Source organism: Dipteris shenzhenensis, chromosome 23 (genome assembly GCF_047967505.1).
Source record: "Dipteris shenzhenensis isolate YYH24624 ecotype China chromosome 23, Dip_SZ_1.0, whole genome shotgun sequence".
NCBI classification, from domain to species: Eukaryota; Viridiplantae; Streptophyta; class Polypodiopsida; order Gleicheniales; family Dipteridaceae; genus Dipteris; species Dipteris shenzhenensis.
Genome location: NC_141618.1, coordinates 2,911,323 through 2,933,011, shown reverse-complemented (window position 1 = coordinate 2,933,011; position 21,689 = coordinate 2,911,323).

Genomic DNA, 21,689 nt, shown 5'->3' with positions numbered 1-21,689 from the left:
GTAGAAGACAAATGACTAGAGAGGGATTTATAGAACTCTAGACTCATAATGTGAGATGAAAGATTTAGAATAAAGAATTGGGAGAGGTTGAGATGACTAGATTGTGTGAAGTAACAGATGCAAGACCGTAATGCGAGACATGTGAGATGGTAGATTTTGAATACATTGAAATCTATAAAATAATTCACAAGACTTTAGAAACAATAGCCAATAAGGCATTAAAGTACAAATTGAAAGAAAATATACTTTGCCCGTCATACTGTAATATGCCCAAGATGCATTTTGCCCATCATACAGTGATGTGCCCAAGCTGAAAGACAATGCATTTTGCCCATAATACTGTAATGTGCTCAAGCTAAAAGACAATGCATTTTGCCCATCATATTGTAATGTGTCCAAGCACAACAAGACAAAGCACCTACAGACACACACATAGATGCGTTTACTCAACTAAAAAAAAAACTTACGGGCGTGTCTATTTGCATGTCTATTTGCACATCTACAGACTTGTGTCTAAAAGCACGTCCATATAGTAGACAGATGCACCTATAGATGTGCATATAGACATGTAAATAATCGCTCTACTAGAAAATTTTAAAAACAAACAGACGCCTTCTTAAATGCGTTTATATATGCATTTATAGACACGCCTATAGACGTTGATCGAACAGACAAACATGTATATAGATGCATTTATAGATGCTCTGACATAATATTTTTTAAATTTTGTGTGCTTGAATAGAATGCTTTGTATGTTGTGTATGCTATGTAGTTACAGGAATCCCATTTCCACATTGTGTAATTCAATTCTTACAGCCAACCGTATTTTAATTAGCACTCTTGCAAGCATGTTTATAACCGACAATTACAATTCCAAATAAAACATTACAACTCCAAAAATTTAGTTCACAAGGCATTAATTGATAGAACGTTGCACAAGAAAATTGAAAGCCAAAAAAATAAAGAGTTTATATTAATTCATAGCTCAAAAAGTGCTTGTATGTACATATAGCACGAAGCTAAGCCACGTCTTATGGCTTCAAGTACCAAAAATAAGAGGAGTGTATATGCAAGAGGCATGAAGCCAAGCCAGTGGCTTTAAGTACAAAAAAGAGTAGCTAGCACTACTTCTATGACTAATCTAAGTTCTCCACATCCTCGCTCCCTTCTGCACTCCCTTCTCCGCCTCCTTCCTCGTCTTCTTCCTCATCTTCTTGTGCAGGGTCTTGTAAACAAGGGACAACATATATCAATGTATGAAAAATCAAATCTTTACTTATAATATTGACATTATTTAATTACTTTCAAATACCTCGCGGGGCGCTCCAGTAGCCCGAACATACTGCTCCTTAGTAATCAACCTGTCATTATAGAAGTGCCTCCATGTATCTCCTCTGCGATGGTGGCGGTGGTAGGCTGTCTCGACAAGAGTAGGGTACCTGCCCACGATATCAAGCTGCAAGATGACACAATTTGCAGAGGGGTTAGTACTAAGAAACAACCTCCTAATAAACTACATAAACAATGTAATTTGAGATCGATACTTACAAATTGGGCCTCCCATGATTCAACACCCCTTGCTCCAAAATGCACGCTCCCATATTGCTCCATTTGGATCCTTCGTGCCTCCACGTGCTGCAAACTGGTGGGTTCCTCCTTCATTGACTTCATTGCTTTCTTCCACTCATGCTTGTGAGCGGTGTGGGGTAGGCCCCTTGGTGGTTGACCTCCCTCGACCTTGGCAAGCTCTGCTAGTGCCTACCTCTTAAGCAAAGATCTTTTATTGCAAGTATTGTAACAATCTTTGACTTGGCCCATTTATCTGTGAACTGAACATTAGGGGGTTTAGGATACCTAGAGCGAACAGCAGCGAGGGTCTCATCATCCAACCTCTTTGGATGATCTTTGTAGTGAATAATGCAATCTCTATAATTGTTAGCAATTATAGAGTGCATGAAGGCCATGATGTCCTTCCCCTGTGCATCCATCAAGATGCCTCCTGTCTGAGTGATGTCATAGTAGATCGTACCATCACTCAGAGGCACATCTAAATCATCTGAATCATCCTCGTCCCCACCACCACCCCTCCCAAAGCACTGTGCCATGCATCCCCCACCACTCTCCCTGCTACTACGCCTGCTATTGTGCGGCGTGTCAAGCTAGTATGCTGGCCACTCATAGCTAGAGAAGCGACTGTCGACTGCATGGGACTACATGGACCACTCGTAGCTGGAGAACTGAGTCTCAACTGCATGGGAGTACGTCGATGGCTCTACGAGTCAGAAGGGCCTTGTGACGGCATGGGGGAAGGGACATAGGATGGCATGGGGTAAGGGGCATAGGACGGCATGGGGGAAGGGGCTTGGCTGTGTAGTCGGCTGGGCTGTGTTGACTCTGCTGAGGTAATCTTAGCTAGTGTGGGGTTGGGGTGGTTTGGAGTCTATAGTGCCGACTCCTGGGGGGTGTTTAGAGTACCCATCATGTAGCCATATAACTCCCCAGGAATAGGAGGTTGTCCCAAAAGGTTATATAACTCCTAAAAGATGGTCTCCCAAACATCAAGTGAGCGTGAAGAGCTTCCTGGCCACATGATGAACTAGAAAAAAGACAAAAAGAAGATTACTAATGAGCTGAGAAGAGAAAAAGAGAGAAAAAGAGAGAAGGAAAGAGAGTAGAAAAGAGAGGAAAAGTGGGGATAAAAGAGAGGAGAAAGGAGAGGAAAAGAGAGGAGAAAAAGAGAGAAAAAGTGGAGATAAAAGAGAGGAGAAAGGAGAGGAAAAGAGAGGAGAAAAAGAGAGAAAAAGTGGGGATAAAAGAGAGGAGAAAGGAGAGGAAAAGAGAGGAAAAGAGAGGAGAAAAAAAGAGAGAAAAAGAGAGGAGATAAGAGAGAAAAATTACCACGAAAAGAGAAGGAAAGAGAGGATAAAAGAGAGAAGGAAAGAGAGGAAAATAGAGGAAAAGAGAGGAGAAAAAAGAGAGAAAAAGAGAGGGGATAAGAGAGAAAAAGAGAGACGAAAAGAGAAGGAAAGAGAGGATAAAAGAGGGAAGGCAAAAGAGAGGCATATATAGAGTGTAATCATTTTTTTCAATCATGCTTTCCCTTTCCATCATTATGCAATCCCCTTCTTCAATCATGCAATCCCTTTCCATCATTCATGCAATCCCTTTCTTCATTCATGCAATCACTTATTTCCATCATTCAATATGCAATCCTTTTCTTGGAAGTGGAAGTGGAAAGGGAAAGGGAAGAGGAAAGAGAAAGGAAAGGAAAGGGAAGGGAAGAGGAGGGAAGGGAAGGGAAGGCCAGCAGGCTAGGGAAAAATAACAAAGTGCATCTATCTTCACGTATAACAGCGCATCTATAGACGTGGTTATTTATTTCCAAGAGTAGACGCGTCTATAGACACACTCTTTGATGCATCTATGGACACGCTCCCACAGACGAAATATTCTTAAAACTCGAAAAGGACATGCGTCCGACACAAAAGCACAACACTAGTACCAAAAACATTCGTTTCTTGGATATGACAAAGGACGAATCCAAAGAGAGCGACTTTCAAAGAAGATCAACCGTAAAGAGACTTACCTTGGATAGAGGTATGGAAGCTTCTTGTCCTTCTTCAAAGCTTCTTCTCTTCCTTGTTCACCCTTTGCTTCTCTTTCTTCTCTTCCTTGTCCACCCTCTTCTCTTGTGTGCTTGGAGATGATTGTGTAAGCCTGGAGATAAGTGTGGGTGCTTGGAGATAAGTGTGGATGCTCGAAACTGTGTCTGTTAATAGCAAAGCAAACCACGTGATGCTAAAAGTATATGAAGAAAAGCAAGCGTGCTAAAAGTAGGTTTGAAAATCGCGTCTATAAGCGCGTCAATAGGCACGTCTAATTTTGCATCTATATACGTGTCTAAATGCATGTTTAATTGCACGTCTAAAACACGGTTTGGATGCGCCTATAGATGCACAATACAAAACAGATAGATGCGGTATTAGACGCATTTATAAACGTGCACCACAAAACAAATAGATGCGGTATTAGATGCGCCGCAGAGTTTTAAGATAAAATATTTGATACAAGAGCAAATTTTTTGGGTTGTTTATTTATAGGATGTCTTCATCTTCAACAAGTAGCTCCAATGAGGATGAATTGGTTGGAGCAAAAAATCAAATGTATGTGTGATCGATGTCGAGGAAACATGTATCATGCACGTAGGATTACACTCAATCACATCTCAAAGTATGAAGAATGGATGCGACCGTAAACATGGTAAGTGTTAAAGAGTTAAGGTTGATTGAGATACCTATGGGTGTTCATATGTTTTAATTTGATACAGGATGCAGTGCCACACCCGCATATGTTGCCCTATGCTCGTTGTGAGAAGGCGAAGCATCGGCGATATGAGGTGGGATCTTTAGGAGGGACCATTACGGATGCATGGAGTGATGGTGATAGTAGCCCTCCACCATTACCTCATGAAGCCATGGAGGAGGAGGTGTTTGATGATATGGTGCTGGATTTATATGTCCATCAATCTGAAGGCAGGGATGATAGCATGGAGCAAGATGATCTTGTTACCGCAACATCGACTCCACTGTTTGAGGGGTGTGCATTCTCTATTCTATGTGCCTCCCTTGAGTTACTAAACTTGCAAACCATCTATGGATGGAGCAATGCAAGTTTGAATGCAATACTCAAGTAAGCTTTAAAGTCTAGTATTTTGCAAACATGGGAATTATGCTAGTGGGTCAATTACTCGAATGCTTTTCCTCATTTATCGTCTTCACGTGCAGGCTATTGTGTAAAATCCTTCCAAGGGAGAATAAATTACCGACCTCAAGAGATATGGCAAGGCAACATGTGACCTCTCTTAGAGGATTAGATTACAAGCACATCCATGCATGCGTCAACGATTGCGTTTTGTTTCGTGGACTACATAAGGATGCAAGAGAGTGTCCTACTTGTGGAGAGGCAAGATATAGAGCAGATCTCAAAACTTTGGACGTGCCTCATAAGGTTCTACGACATTTTCCCGTAATCCCTCGCATCCTCGGGGGGTTCACTATGTATAAACCCTCTATATCATGTGCGTTCAAGGCCTATTTGTAAAATCCCTTATCGGTAAACTTTTTCTTAATTAAAATTACCCTTTCTCTATACAAATTTGTAATTTTTTTCCAAAATTACTTTAAATACTCCCTTATGTAAATTAACTTTTGTAAAATTTAGGGATTAAAAATAACCCTCTGTTGAACTCATGTGATAGGGTTACATATAATGAGTGACCCCCCCGAGCTTGCATCCAACATATGTTCAAGTGCAAATCCATTTCATAGCTCATGTCATGGCATTCCTCCCATCGATCAACCGATGGCAAGTGGAGAACTCCCACAGACACTCCTGCATGGAAGCATATTGAAGACACATGGCCAAGCTTCAAGGAAGAACCTAGCAGCTTGAGACTTGGATTGGGTATGGATAGTGTGAACCCTTTTGGTCTCAAAATGACCTTGGGTTTGCAAAAAAGCATTGATGTTTTTGTTAAAATTATGTGCATTGGTAATCATGGGCAATGTTTGGAAAGCAGTGATGTACACCAAATTCTATTTTTCTGTATTCTCTGTTTTGCGTTAGATACACGTCTAGTTCTCAGTGTAGACACACTAATAGATGTGCTAATACATGTACAAATAGATGCGCTATTAAATGTAGTGATAGATGGGCCCGTATTTTCTCAGTGTAAATGCACTAATAGACACGATAATATGCATGTAAATAGATGCACTATTAAACGTGTTGTTAGACGTGTCCGTAATTTCTCTATTCAAGCAACGCCTATAGACACGCCCACTATTTTGCACGTCTATCAAGTGCGTCTATAGTTGCTTTGTGTTGTTGTGAAGCTGTAATGCGTCCACTCATACAATTAAGTGTGTGTCCATTTAACAAAATCTTTGAATGGATGATCAAAAACAGCCCCAAAGGCTTTACAAGGCTCAACATATGTACATAAATTAAAAAAAAATAGCCAATAAGGATTTACAACAATGAGATGAGCAAAAATAAAACTATGATCCATCATTAACAATTACATTGTGTCCACTGAAACTCTGCCCATTGAAACTCTGACTCTAATGTGTCATCTGTCATCTGAATATGAAACATTGCTCATAGGATTGTGTTATGAGTGTGAAACCGCATGTGAACGTAGGATTGACGCCGATTAGGAACTAGTCAAGAATTTTCGAGCATGGCTTTGATTGGTTGTTTTGGAGTTCTCTCCTCTATGGATAAACTAATCTATGCTAATCTAAGCTATACCAACCGTCGAATCGAAGAAAATGCAAGAAATAATTTCTTTTTCATATTCATTTTAATAGGTTACTTGCAAGACAAGAGTTATAAACAAAATTTGATTCTTTTCACATATAATTAAAGTATATTTGATTTAGCAAAATATTTTAAACCAAATTAAATATACTTTAAATATACATTTAATGTAAAATAAATTAAAGATTAAAGATTAAATAAAAAATTACAAACTCATGAAATAGAGAGTATGTAAAGACATAAATTATAAACTAAGAGAAAATAAAATAAAAATAAAATGATGAAATGATAGACATTAAAAAATCCTTCATTTTTTCCCTTTTATATATATATTCCTATATATATGCATATATATATATAATGTTTGATTCTTTTCACATAGAATTAAAGTATATTTAATTAAACAAAATATTTTAAACTAAATTAAATATACATTTAATTTCAAATGAATAAAAAATTAAAGATTAAATAAAAATTACAAACACATGAAATAGAGAGTATGCAAACACATAAATTATAAACTAAGGTAAAATAAATAAATAAATAATGACAAAATGATAGACATTAAATCCTACATTTGTTTCCTCTTATATATATATATATATAACTAAACATTTTAAACTAAATTTAATATACATTTAATGTAAAATGAATTAAAAACATAAATACATTATCTAAGCTAAACTTAAATTTGAAAATACAAAAAAATTATATATTAAATTAATAATTTTGATTTAATAAAAAAATGATATACAAACTAATGAAATCAAAATTATGAAATGGTGGACCTCCCTCTCCACTTTACGCTAGATTAACTAATTAACTAATAACGAATTAATTAATTAATTAATTTACTAACCCCTCTCCTATAACCCTCCCTTTTATTAATTTACTAATCCCCTTCCCTTAACAAATTAATTTACTAACCCCCCTTCTCTATAACCCCTCCCCTGAACTAACCCCATAATTCCTTATAACCCCCCTTCCCCTTAACTATCCCTTCCTTATAACCCCTTATTCCCTAGTGGCCTAACCCCCTTCCCCTTAACTAACCCGAATCTCCTACCCCTCCCTTATACCCCCCTCCCCCTTATAACCTGACGGCCGTGGCAAATTCAAACAAAGAATGATGATAAGTGCACATTTAACTATTGCCAGCTACTACACTTTATGTGTGAAATACTGACATTCATGTACTGAGCATGATGTTATGAATGATCATACTACATATAGATGCTTACTTGAGAGAGAGCAAGACATGGGAAAAGGTAACTTGCAATCCTATGCCTATTTCAATAGGTAGATTACCACATCTATAATAATCCAATTATGTGAGGAGGGGGCAAGGCAATTGGATGGTAAGTGCTCTCTCTTGAGGTCTAGCACAATAACATGGAATGGATTTAGGAAAATGTCATGTGTTAAATGTACATACCATTATGAAAAGCATAGCTACTTGAATGGCCTTGAGTTGCTAATACATATTAATGACATGAGATTGTTTCTCTCTTTTACTTGCAAACCTATGACATGACATGGGCGAGAGAAAAATCCTATGAAACTGCAAGATTTTTTTACAATAATAAATCATCAAAAGTGGATGTGCGACACTTGCAATTGAGTGTTCATAGGATGTGCCTTAAGGATGAGATAGCATTTGATAAGAAATGAACAAAAATAAATAAAGAGGCTGAGGGACCATGTGTTGAATCTATTACTACCATCATGCGAGGTGTTACCCACGCAAAAAGTAGTATATCATGTGAAGAGCTTGAAATTGTAGACATGAGTGATAGTGGAACATGCACAACTATGCCAATGTAATATGACAACGATTTGGAGCATGGGAATTGCAAATAAAATGTTGATTTCATGCATGCCTTGTTTGGTAATACTTGGGAATTTATATGCTATATTAGGGCTTGTTTATGTTGAAGTAAATGCCATTTTGTAGATATTTTGGACTATATATAATGTGTCAAATTAATACTTTCAAGTCTTTAAAATAGTTGTTGTGTCATTATGGTTGGCAGGTAGTCATTGTGTGTGAGAGAGCTACCACATATATGTAAGTATTTCTAGCTCTACTGCCCTAGTGTGTGTGAAATACTGACATTGGTATGCAAAGCATAATGTTGCGAATGATCATAGTGCAGATAGTTGCTTACTCAAGAGAGAGAGGGATGTGGAAAAAGAAAACGTGCCATCCCATGCCTATTGCTGTAGGAAGATTACCACGTCTATTATGATCCAATTATGTCAAGAGGGGGCAAGACAATTGGTAGAGGTCTAGTCACTCACATAATGCTATTAGAATAATGCTGAGTGAAATCATCATAAGGATGCAAGATTTATTGAGAAATAAATTCAAACAATTAAGCAAGTTAATTGATAAGACATAACTAACATTGTTCATGTCACAAAGTAGATAGGAAACTTATTGAGCAACAAAATGAATACAAAAAATATTGAACTATTTATATGTGTATATAGAGAAGAACATGGATCTAGAGAAATGAGGGTGAAACCCCATGAAGGCACGTGATTCTATTACGCTCTTAAGTGCCACAAAATGGAGATGTAGCATATGCCATGAAGAGTACACATGTTCAAGTACTATAATGTGTAAACACTTCTTAGGTGATCCTCAAAAATATATTACAAAGTGTGGAGGGATACAAGTGGAAAGAGTTGTAGCCCTTTTGGGAGGAGAAAAATCTGCAAGTGTAGATACAATTTTGGACAATATAGTCGCATGCCACCAATCCCAACTTGTAATTGAAGAAAGAAGCACAGGTCTTAGATCACGAGTGAGCAGTTAGTGACTATGGAAAGTTGGTCAAAAGTGCAATAGTGCATAGTAATGGCACAGGATCCCTAGCATACTCGACAAGTTGCTCAAATGTACATATGGAAAGGGGGCAATGTAGTAATGTGCCTCATTCACATGCATGTGCACGAGTGTAGCAATAGTCCTTCAAAGCACAACACTTTGAGAAGGCACAATAAGATGTGTTGGAAGCGATCTATCCCACTGGCTATCCGTTCAACATGTTTCAAAGCTCGCATTGGAAAAAAACCATGGCCTCTATGGCAAGAGCTAGCCCTGGTTTCATAATGCCTAGTTCATGACCCCATAACAACATGCTAGATGCCTCCTATAATGATATGCAATAAGTTGTTTACAATGGCATTGAAAAATTGCCTTGCACCATCCTAATATAATTGATGGGTGTCCAAGAATTTTAGCAAGAGGCCCTTGATCAATGTCATGGTTGTAACGTTCAAAGGCAAGGCCTTCCAATCTATTAATACAACCAGTGAAGCCAAGTCTGGGAAATTCAATACAACCAATGAAGACTTGTGGGTTTGTATATATTCCACATTTTTAACTAAATCTAGTGTATAGTTAGTCATTTGTGGTGTGCTCTCTAGTTGTGCCCTCTCTCCTCATCTCCACTCTTCTCCTCTCCCCTCCTCATATTTGGTCCATTTTAGGGCTCTCCCTCCTTCCATTTAACCACAGCGTTTTGGCACATATTCATTTCTATCCATATTGTGTTCATGAGCATATGAGGCTCTCCCACAGCCTCTTGCGGGTCAACTCCTCCCTCTATCATCACTTCTACCTCCCCTGTGGTAGAATATATTATTACTTCCACTGCTATTTGACCCTTTTAGTCCAAGGCTCACTTCATCTGTCATGCAAAAGAAACAAGCTCTTTAAAATCTGGCATATTACCTCTCATGGAGATAGATATGTCCAAAGACTTATATTGAGGCCTCGATTCATTCAAGGTAATGGACACCATGTCATCATCCTCCACATTGCAATTAATGGAAACCAAATCGGTTTGCCTAATTTATGCAACAATCTGTAGTACTTTTATTATCTCTTGACATTCCATGGAGTCTTTGCTTAAGCTAAATTTTTTTGCTTCGATGGTTGTACCATACATTTTCTAAATTATGTCCTAATCCTCTTTTGGAGTGTTGTCCTTCTTGATATGTGGATTGAGAGTTTTTGAAATGCATATTGATATCCAATCCAAGAACTTCCTAGACTTCTCAACCCAAGTCCTATATGCCAATTTTCTTCCTCTATTGGTTCCTTCCATGGCAATTTGGGGCATTCATCTTCACCCGTAATCAAACCCCACAATCTTTTTTCCATGAGGAAATTTTTGATGTGATAGGACCAAACACTCTAGTTGTCTTTAGTGATTTTCTCATCCACAATTTGCGTAACTTCAGAGGTTTCAACCATGCTTGATTCACAATCTTTATGCATACAATTGCATCCAAATGCAATTCAACAATGCCCAAAATGATGGCTCTTTTCTGATTGTTTTGCAAACCGATTTCCACTCACTTCATGTGAAGCACATTGCATCCAAATCTGAAATTTTCCCTTCCTCACAAGTGCTTAAACTTACTTTATTATTTAGCATTCATGAGCATTAATTTTTGGCATTTGACAACCCACTTCTGGGCATTAAATCATGCATTGGCCAATGCAACCATAGCATGTTCCACTTTTTGCAAATGCATATTTTAGAGCAGCAAACTACGCTCCAAAGAGTTCCAAACTTGCATTTGCAATAGCTCTCATGGGGTTCACCTCAAAAAAATTAGTGTACCATGTGCATCCAAAAGGAGGGGTACTTTAGTTCACCTTTTGGAAAATTTTTAATAGGACTATAATAACATGAGGTTTTTTAAATACAAATTTATAAAAAATCCCATTAGCTCACAAGTAAAGAGGGGTGGTTTTATTGGGGGGCACATTTAAGTTGAGGGGTCTTTTTAATATTACATCTTGAATGCATGTAATTTACATAGGGTTTCTTAGTCGTGTAGCATGCCTTGAGCAATAGCTTACCAAAAAAAATTCTTACCCTTCATTTTGAGGCATCAACTACTTTCACTATTGGGCATTCACAACCTCATATGCAACCTAAAACATGAACTTTCTAGTTAGACCTTAATCCAATTGCATAAACGCATCCAAACTTCACCAATTGGGCATTAAACCCTTGGTATTACGCACTTTCTTGCCCCCAAAATTGTCTTTATTGCTTTTTATGTGAAATCCTTGTAGCAATACTTTTCCTCAAGGCAAAAGTCAGCCACCCTTATGCATATGGTGGGCTATCTGGCCTTTTTGTAGACTGAAAATAGAGTAAACGTAAGAGAGAGAGCAATGAACACTTACTTGACCTCCAACGTAATGCGCATCAACCTTGTTAAATAATTGCAAATCCACTCAAGCATCGAATCATTCTTTATACTCTATTAAAGATGAGATGACTATCCCTGTATTCAAATTAAAAAGGCTCACAAACCTTTGTGTGAAAAAAACACCTTAATGTAAAGAGAAGGGTGGGTTTATGCTCAAAGATTTGTATTAAGGCTATACTTACATCGACTTTTTACCTCCAATGCCTTTAAAGAGCCTTGTAAATATTAGCCACTAAGGTCAATTTTTTTTGCAAAAGAAAGTAGCAGAGCATTGTTCTCAGTGAATTCAATGTAGAATGCATCTAGGTGTGCCTATTTTGCATGCTTTTAGAAAACAATATAGTCATTGCCAGCCAATAATCTATGGTTCTTCGACCTATCAATCATGTCCTTGCCTGAAAGGAACTCAAGTAGCTTAGTTCTTATACTGACCTAAGCATCAAGATATTGCAAGCTTGGCACAACCATTCTCACTAAATAATCAATCGGAATAAGCTGTAAGATGAGCTAGATCTCCCATTTTGTCGTGAAAGATTACATCTCATGATTCATTAATCTTACTTCCATGTGTATCCCAGTCGCACAAGATTTACAAAGGAAAATATTTCTGTTAATACATTTCAGAGGAGCTAACCTCCAAAGCAAGCCTTAGGAGTAGTAGATTCTAGATCTCATGGACAAAAGTTAGGAGCCAATTAGCATGTTCTTCATGGGTGGTTGGAAGATCAGCTATTGGATGTGTCAAGGGAAGCTTATATCAAATCTATCTTTGATGATCTTTTGTTAGATGATAGACCTCTTCGACAATATTTTCCACCTCTTTCTCGCTCAGAACTCAAGAACTGCTTCTTTTTTGTGGATATGAATGAATCCGTGGTACGATGGAAGCTCCCTCTCCATCTCTTCCATCATTCCATAGCATTCTTATGTGCAAACTATGTGCCTTTGAGCTTTCCCTTATTGGCAACTGCTGCTACTATATTTTGTCATGTTCTCTATTGACTTTAACATTCTGTTAACCTTTGGTCATCTCTAGCTCATCGGCGGCTATGGCTGCGGCTACTACAAGCCGTAGTTAAAATCTCTCATCAATGTCTACATCCCTTGAAAAAACTATAATGTATGAGGTAGTGAGACTCCTTTGCAATGTTACTAGCATAGGACCTATATGGTCCTTGGCATGGCAATAATTGAGATTAGCATGGTCATTTTTATCACAGAATCACAAAAGAATACATTATTTCTAGTCTCACATATATGTTTGAGGGAGTACTTGCAAAGTTCTCATGGTATCATGCTATGCAATGACCTAAATTATCTCGTAAGAATTCAGATTGAAATCTTGAAGCATATATTCATTACCTACTAGGAATAGTAATTGCCCACTCTAAGACTCACTCCAAGAGAAAGAAATGCCTAAATTGAACTCTTAATGTGTGGACTATTGAAAACCAAGACATCCCTCCTTGATAGAAGATGTGGTAAAAGTGTATTAGATGGATAGATGGATGGTGGCATTGTATCAAAATGGTTTAATTGCTGAAGCATCGTTGTGGAATGGTATTGATGTGAACATCATTCACACTCCACATCATGTTGATTACTTTGACACAATTTTATTCCACAACCTCATTCAATGAGATAAGGCTAAGGGAATGCTTATGAGAAAATACAAAATCTTGGAACTTGAAAGAGAATACTAGGAGAGAATGAAGAGCCAAACAGAGAAACATGATTCTAGATTGAGTGATGAAGATCATAACGCTAGATGAGAGGGTTCAAAAGGATCTAGTGAGAATCAACTTATAAAAATACATACAAAGATGTAGGCACACATGAGATGTTACAAAGAGCCATTGAGGTCCCACTTGTCATAAGGGAAGGCCACAATGAGGAAGCGACCCATGGTGTTACAGTTGAAGGCAAAGGGAAGGCCGTAGAGGTGCAAAGAACCCAAAAGGGCACCGAAGCTCCCTTTTAAGGAGAGGGAACTTGAGATGGTAGAGCAAGCAGTGAGCTTGTGACTCAAACCTACATGATTGGTCCTCGATTGGGGGTCTAGGGTTCACACCCATGAGCGAGCATTAGTAGTCATGATCTTAGTACATGGAGGCATTCTTAGTCATGAGCAAGCATTTGTAGTCATGATCTTAGTAAAGGGAGGAATGTAGAGGCCTATAGGGGCACATATTAGCATTATGCCATAAAAAGAGTTTGAAAAGAATGTAGAGGATCATGTAGAATTAACTTCCATGTAAAACAAAATTAAAATAAGGCAATCATTTATTTGATACTCATTGATGTGTGAAAAGTTTTTCCATTGTGAGAAAAAGATTTATATTATATTGATGTGTGAACATTGTTGATGAGTTTATTTTTATATTTAGATGGTGTAAAAGGGTATTGTCTTGGCGTTGCACACCACCTCTCAAAGAGAATAATTAACTATTGATGTGTCTTTAGATCCAAATTACTCTATCAAAATAAATGTCTAAAGTTTGGTTAATTATTTTGGTAGTTCCATTTTTTAATTGAAGCATCAATGTTATTCTAAAAGATAGTTTAGAAAATAATGCCAAGTATAGTGTTCATCATTTTTCTACTTTTCTTTGGTCGAATTTTGACATTGGAATTAATGCAAGTCCAACAATGTTGAATAGTGTGTTTCTTTGTCCCAGTTTAACAATTGTTACTTTTTCTTGGACTTCTTTTTTGGCCCAAATGCCCCCTAAACATAAACACTAGTAATCAATAAGGAAATAAGGTATAAAGGGGGATTAGCAGGGGCCTTATATTACTATGCTTATATTTTATCCTAGTTCTTTTGAACCACTTTTTAAATCCAATGTTTGTTGCTTTTGTCTTTATGTTTTTTTCCACAATTGTTCACTTATTTAAACCAACTATCATATTACTAAATGTCTTTGCAACAAGTGGTTAGAAATCCCTTACCTTTTGTTTACATGTTTTATAAATACTTTAACTCTTCCCATTGTATTAGATTGCTTCTAAACCCATGATTTTGATCATTTCGAATTGGAAACTATAAAGGAGAAATAGTTGTGATCTTTCCTTAAAGCTTTTAATAAATAGACAATGCACACCCTAAAACCTTAAGAGGATCTACAATTATTCTTGATGGGTGCGTTCTTGTTTTTGTCATTTTCTTATGTAACATACCCATAGTCACTACTACACACGGATCCTATTGCAACCTTTACGTACCGATGTTTAGCGCCCGTGTGGTGTTAATCATCGGTATGAAAAGCGGGTTTCGTAAAGCGTCGCTATAGAGTGACACTTTCCAAAAGTCGCTATATAGCAACTTTTATAAAGGTCTCTATATAGCGACTTTTAAGTATCGCTATATAGCGACACTGATATACTATTTTATAGCAATGTTTTCCAGAGAGGTTTATTTTTCCATATAGGCCTTAAAAGTTAGTTTTTTCCAATGATAAATTTTTTTAAATTTTCATACATGTTTGATCTCATAGAGAATAAAAATATGAGAGCATGTACATCAAGCCTTTGAAGCTTAGATATTCATGTCCAAGTTTGAGATGAAAAAAATCAATTAAGAGAATTTACATCAACTGTTTCATCTTGAGCCAAGTCTAAGGCACCAAACAAGTCTATCTCCAACTCTATACCGAGTTGATCTCCTATATCATCATCGTACTCTAGCATCGTACCTTCACCTAAAAGTATTTGATCATCTTCTTCAATAAAGTGTGGTGATTCTTGATGATCGTTGTCTTCTTGCTCAATATCGTGATCTCCATCTTCCTCCCGTGCGATGTCATTATGCGCATCTTCCTCTTGGCTCATATGGTGATCTACATCTTCTTCGCTAGATTCATCAATTGGATCCAGCATTGGTAGTGGCATCTCCATATCCACATCTCTATCTTCAAAAATTTTCTTACTTCATGGTGCAACTTGGATCACATACCACCATCTTGGATCAGAACGATCCGGATGAAAAACCACCTATATTGAAGATGGGTGCCAAATGTCATCAATTATATATATGAAATTATGCTCAAGTACATGTATCAATGGATATTTAAAAATGAAAGCTTCGATTAATTAAATCATTAGTATGCACCTGCTCACAGTGCTCGGGAAGAACAAAAGTATCACTTTCATTGGTCCAATGTTTGGTGGAGTCTATTGCAAAGAAACCGCTACTATCTTTTCTCACTGTCGCATGGGGACCGTTGTAAATAGTTCTAAACCATTTTACATCAAGAATGAAAATACTAAATTGTCTAAAATCAACTTCATAGATGTCGCGTATGGTTCCACAATAATCCAACTGTGAGGAGAGAAGATTGGTATCCGAAGCACTTGCTCGGCTATCTTGTGTGAAGTTAGCCATGACTCCACAATCATACATGACTCTCTTTGAATCGATGTGTTCCACATGAAAATGTCGTCCATATGACCATAATGCACTGTACTTTTTGTACTGTAAAAGAGCATCATTAAAACAATGAATATGCATCTATTTTATAGCGTATATTGCCACAAATAATTACTTAATTACATCGAGAGGTAAGAAACTTACATGCACCATACATCCAGATGATAACTCTCGCTCGCGCTCGTTTATTGTCTCTCCATCACGTTTGGCTTTATGTAGAGCCAGTTGTAGCCAATGAAGTGACATGTGAGTAGGGAGAAGAGCCAGATCCCATGGATATGGTTGTGATCGCTTGTACATTACTCTGAATCTCGTCCTTGTATTTATTCTTTCTGCTTTAGCCACTTCATATCTCTCAATCCACTTCTGCATCTCAGGGCTATTGAGGATACAAAACTTATTGAATTTCTCCATTTGCTCTTCACTCATCTTTCTTTCAATCCCTTTTCCTTTGGGAACCTCGCCAATGATGCGATCATCATCCTTGTTATGCCAAGCTTGCGGCATATCGGGATCCGTGGATGCAAGAAACTGTGTGATATATACTAATGACTCTTGCACAAGCCATCCCTCTGCCATGCTTGCTTCTGGTCTTTCTCTTTGTCTTACAAATCCCTTTAAAGTTTTCATAAACCGCTCGAGAAAAAACATCCATCGACTATGAACAGTACCTGCTATAGCCACCTCATCAACTATGTGCACAAGCAATTAGTGGACTTGAGTTGTCATAATGCTCGAGGGAAAGTGCTTCTCAAGCAAGCATACGGCTTCGATGGATTCCACCCTAGCCTTCTCGATGCTCGATATGGAGATCTCTTTTTGAGATATCCACCTATTTCACATGTCCATGTAAGATATTTTCATAATGAGTCTACAGATTAATCAGCTTAAATTGAATAAAATACAAGCAATGTGATTTGATAGTAAGCATACCTCACAATACCATAGATCTTGAATATAGCATTTCTAACATCTTCTTGTAAGCACCCTTTTATTATAATTGGGAGGATGAACTATCAAAGCAACAAAGAAGTCATGTCAACAATATAACATAATCATAATTACACTAATGCATCATGATTATCGGTACACTAATTCTACTTAGAATACCTGTAAGACCTTGTGCCAATCATGGGACTTGAGCCCACTAAGCTTATTGTCCTTTGAAAATGCTCCTTTCAAGCAACGCATGTACCCTGTCGGTGTTTGAAAAGAGGCAATGTCTGCCTTGACTGCTGCCTCCTCCCTCATAGAGAGGATCCATGTTGCTTTCGGGAGGACAACTTGTCCCGAAGCATGCACTTGGGGCCACAAACGAGACATCCTATTCATAGCATGCAAGTCTTCTCGCACTCCTCTCGAGTCTTTGGAACCAACCAAGTGTGCCCAAATAGTAGCGTCCACATTCTTGAAGATATGCATGAGATCCAAGAGTCGATGATTGATTTGTAACTGACCCCAATAAGAAAGCTCGTGAAAGATCGATGGCACTCTCCATATCCTGGGTAGTCATGCATGGTCCACATCAAGATACCCCTGACCAAAATATCATTGGTATGTCTAGGAGCTCTAGAAATATCAAAGACCTACACTCCTCTCCATAATATCTGTAACTCCTCTATCAAAGGTGCCATGTACACGTCCATATTTTTTGCCTTGTACTTTCCTGGCATAAGTAGTGCAATCATGAGTGTCCCTTTTTTATTATTAGCCATGGTGGGATATTGTAATTCACCACGACTATGGGCCATGTCGACCAAGATGTCGAGCGTAACCCGAAAGGATTCATGCCGTCCATGGTGAGCCCAAGATGTAAGTTGCGTGGCTCCCTCACAAAGTCTAGCCACTGATTATCTATGTGCTTCCAAGCTGCACAATCTGCGGGAATCCTCAATGTGTCATCAGTGGATCAATGAGATGCATGCCATGTCATCAACTTCGCTATGGATTTGCATCGGAACATGAGTTGTATTCTTACAATGATGGGAAAGTGTCTCAAGACCTTTACCAGTATCCGCTCACCCTCTGCAAGTCATCTCTATATCGTTGTTCCCCACACTTTGGACAACTAGCCAAATCTCCATGCTCATGACGAAAGAGAATATAATCATTACGGCAAGCATGGATGGTATCATAATCCATACCCACCATTGTTAGCATCTTTTTCGCTTCATCTCTTGATGCGGGCATGGTATTTGGTACAGGCAACATCTTCTGGAGCAACCTATGACAATTCAAACATACATAGGCTTCGAACAATAATGATTCGGTATACACTATCCAAATGATGATTCTCAAAACAAACAATATCCAAATAATGAGTCAAATTAATGCAAGAGCTAACCTCACTAAGGCCGAGACACTTGTATCCGACCACCCATACTTTACTTGCAGATTCAAGATTGAGACACAAGCACATAGTTTAGACATCCTAGCACCCTCGTACAATTGTGTTGATTGCAACTCTTGCATTTTGACCTCAGACTCTGACATCACGTGTACATGGGATGTAGTGCCCGTAAAAATGGAATCCATCATTTGACCATACCCTCGTCATCATCCGGGAGACTATAGTCTTGCTCAAAGTGAGAAGGTATATGCGTACCCTCATCACCCTCCTCATCCTGTTTTAAGATTTCATGTAAATATAAGATCTTGTATTTCCTGGTATCCAATAAGACTGCGAACTTAAATAGCTTTGACTTACCGATGGTCCATCAACACGTGCAACACCAATGGTGGGTACTGGTTCGGGCTCCTCCCCATACATCCGCAAGTGGTGCGTGATAATACGATGTTGATGTCGTACTTCTCGCTTGCAATGAGTGCAATGACAGTATAACCTCTCCGTAAGCCACTTCATGCTCCCGGGCATCGGCGTATCATCGGACGAGCTTCCACTCATCCCTTCCATCTACACTTATAAAATCACAACATAAGTTGTAAGAAAATATATTAACAGTTATAAAATATCATCTATGAGCTTCCCTTCATGTTAGAACAAAAAGTGACTTAAAGCATCGCTATATAGTGACTTTTTGCTCTATTCCATCGCTATATAGTGATGGAAAAGCATTGCTATATAGCAACGCTGTGTGTTAAAACCCGAGACTCGCGTCGCACGGCGCTTTCACTAGCAATCTTTCTAATCTCTCAAGTAACCAAGGCAATCTCTCCTCCCACCTATTTTCGACGACCTCCCATCTATTTCTGACAACCTCCCACTCTATTCTCCACTCCTCACCCTTCTCCCAGCTCTTGTACTCCCTCTCTACCCTTTTCCCTCTTTGGTTTCTTGAAAGGAAGTTCTTCAAGAGGTGAGTTTGTTTCAACAATGTAGGTTATTTGTTTGTTAGCTTTAGTTTTGTGAGTGCTTCTCCTTGTATTGCTAAACCTGTAAACTAGTTTTCATGCTTCTTTCCTTTCCCTCTTTCCTTTCCCTCTTCTTCCTCTTCTCATCCACTTTCTCTTTTCCCTCTTCTTCCTCTTCTTTCCCTGTTTCCTTTCCCTCTTCTTCCTCTTCTCCTCCACTTTCTCATTTCCCTCTTCTCTCCCTCTTCTTCAGATTCCTCTTCCTTTTCTTCCTCCTTCTCTCCCTCTTCTTCCTCTTTCCTTTCCCTCTTTCCTTTTCCCTCTTCTTCCTCTTCTTTCCCTCTTCTTTCTCTTCTCGTCCACTTCCTCTTTTCCCTCTTCTTCCCCTCTTTCCTTTCCCTCTTCTTCCTCTTCTCCTCCACTTTCTCTTTTCCCTCTTCTCTCCCTCTTCTTCATATTCCTCTTCCCCTTCTTCCTCTTCCTCTTCCTCTTCTCTCCCTCTTTGCCTATGCCTATGCCTATGCCTATCCTTATGTTTGTTTTTTTGTTTTTTGTTTTCGTGTTTGTGTTTATGTTAGACATGGGATCACGTCGCTCATCCGACAAGTACGGACAGCCTCGTAGGAGGAGAGCTCACGATCTATATGCTCCAGAGGACTTTGATTCCTCTCAGGCGACTACACCGAAGACTACCCCTTGTCTGACTCCTCTCAGACCTAGCACTACGACTACCCCTAGTCCGACTCCTCTTCCATGTAGCACTGCGACTACCCCTCGGGGAACTCCTTTGCTAGCCGCGCATGGCTTTATCGAGAGTCCCGACGAGTTTGTAGCACAGATGAGCGATGAGGAGGCAGCAAGATTCTTCTCTTTGCTATCTCAAAGGACCTCAACAATTCCCTCTGCTACACCGATGGCTGGACGTACTGTCCAGCCGTCCCCTCGTGCCCCTTCGACCGAGGGGTCATCACCTGTGCATGCCTCTCGTAAGGGAAGGAAGAATAGGAAGGGCAGCTTATGTTGTGTTGACTTGGGAGATGTAGACGAGTCAGCACACTCACATTCCTACAGGTCTCCACTTGGTCCGGAGACACAGTATCAGTCAGGTTCCTTGCCCTCTCCTACTCCCACTGCTACTCCTCGCTCCAGAAGTGCTCGCACAGCTTTCACTTCTTCTGACTGTGCTACCATCAGTCCTCCTTACTCATCAGGGGATCTCTCCTATCAAATTACAGCTGCTGGAGAGATAATAGAAGATAGAAAGGGCAAAGCAGTAATGGCCACCATGAGGCAGTTGATGAGCCATCACTTCAAGAGCGGCATTGCTACCGATTGGCGGTATCAAGATGACCAAAAGAAGCAGGCGGTCATCGATCAATTAAAATAAAAATACCCTAACCCGCCAAATTGGGAGTTTAATGAGGATTATATGCGAGAGCGCATGGTTTTGGTCTTGAAGCATCGTAGATCAACCTTGAGTACTTCCATCACAAAGGGATTCGCTAAACCCAACTGGGCAGACAAAGCTGATTGGAAGTTCTTCAAGAAGCAGAATAGGGACAATCTTGAATTGTTCGAGGGTCAGAGGAGGGCTACGAAGAGACGACTGGACATCGTAGGTACTTCGCACTTTGGTCCAGGCAAACGGTTGGCGTTCGAGGCAACCATGGTAAGTCTACTTCTTCTCATTTAATGTATTGTTCTATTTGTTTTACTACATATCACATGCACTTTAGCTAACTCTAACTCTCGTAAATGGGATCCACAACAAGCTGCGATGGGTCGTCTTCCTACAGATGTAGAGACGCGACGTGCATTTCGGATAGGAACAAAGCCATGGTTTATTGAGCAAGAGGCAATGGGAGCGACGGTCAATTGGGCTGAGGTGGCTGCTCGCACGGTATAAGTCTACTCCTACTTGTAATCTCACTTTTTAAATTGTTTTATTCTTTAAATTCCAATCTAATTTTTGATTTATATGGTTCACTCTTAGGATCAAAGCTCAAGCGTCCCATCATCGGAGGCGAGCGATCACTAGGGCTAGGGATCAAATGCACGTGACGAGGATCAGGGAGAAGGTGCAGCTCACGAGGACCAAGGAACAAGCCAATAAGACGAGGACGATTCAGATTCGGATGAGTAGTAGTAGTAGTAGTGGTAGTAGCAGTTTGCATTTTCTTCGCCCTGTATGTTATTTTGTATATCCACTCGTTTGAGCAATTTTGTATCGCCTTTTCGAAAGGGTAATTTTGTAACAAACAATGTTGTATATGTTCGACATGTGTATGCTTTTGTTGCTCGATCATTTCATTTGAGCGATTTTGTATCACCCTTTTCACAAGGGAAATTTTGTTATAAAAAAACTGTGTTTTGTAATTACCCAAAA